The sequence below is a fragment of the Octodon degus genome, unplaced genomic scaffold (assembly GCF_000260255.1).
Source record: "Octodon degus isolate 3935 unplaced genomic scaffold, OctDeg1.0 scaffold00148, whole genome shotgun sequence".
NCBI lineage: Eukaryota > Metazoa > Chordata > Mammalia > Rodentia > Octodontidae > Octodon > Octodon degus.
Window position 1 is genome coordinate 541,769 of NW_004524724.1, and position 1,332 is coordinate 543,100.

A 1,332-nucleotide genomic window follows, 5' to 3' on the forward strand; every position below is an offset into this window, starting at 1 on the left:
TTTCATGATGACAAAGCCAAGCCTACACAGACTACTAAATGATGTTCTAGAGAGGGAGCAAATTGATCACAGCCCCATGAATGAGAATGGAAACAACCCACCAAATATGGCAAACAATTAAACATAGGAGAATAGGAAATATACAATAGTAGTCTTTCAGTTATTCTTTTGTGTTCAGCAGCAAAATATTCCATCAGCACATTCTACAAATGGACTTCTCTTCCACCCTATGGGTCATGATTCCATCTGAGTCTACAGGGTGGATTTCAAAGAAATAGCTGTAACTCAGTCCCACAAGTGACGCCTAGCCACCAGTAACTGTCACGGTCATTATGCATGTCCATAACACACTAGAACTTTGTGTGATATCCTATCCTCAAACTGTTAGAAGTGCTGGTCATTTATTTGCCATTCCAGTATTTTTCTTATGTTTCACTCTTAGTACTTCTTTGCTATCATGAAAACTTTTTCTTAGTTCAATTGTTTTGAAACATTTAATTTTTAATTAATTAGTATTTAATTTTCTGAATATTGCTCAATCTTAGTTTTTGTTCTAAGATTTATGCTGTATCTTTGACTTACAATTTATTTAAAAGTCATTGCATGATATCTTGTCCTAGTATTAGAAACTTTAAAAAGTATATTTCCATTTTCTGTTGACTTTATATTACTTCTTCCCTGTCTTTTATACACACATACACACACATATATATAAAAAAATGTGTATAACCCAACATAAGATTGGTGCTTTTTCATAGAAATCTGCAATGACCTTTAAATAAGGGTTCATCTAATACATTTTTATATAGTCCTGCATAACTATCATTGAGAGCACTTTTTTGTTCATCCAGGAGCATACTGCAACTTCTCTTGCCTTTTGAATTATGCTTTTTGTTATGTCCTATATGTTACTTCTGGAGGTATTAAAATATTTCAAGTTTGTATAGCTAGAAAATTTTACTTTTAGTTTTCAAAGGTATGTTTGCTAAATATAAAATTCAAAGAGGACAGATCTTTTCTTTCAGTCCTTTAATGAGTCTAGTTTCTTATACCCTTGGTCCTTTTTTTTCTTTTTAATGTGGAATAAGATGCTATTTAATTTTGTTCTTCCATAGCTAATATTTTTATGTATATGCTTTAATGATTTTTTTCTTTACAATAAGTTTCAGACAATTTCATTTTTGTGTATCTTGTTATGATTTTATTTAAATTTCTTGTGCTAAAGGTTCATTTTTCTTAGAAATATGATATTATAAGTTGTACTAAATTCAGAAATTTTAAATCTTTAAATATTTATTGCCTACTCTTTTCCACTTTGAGAATTCTAATTAT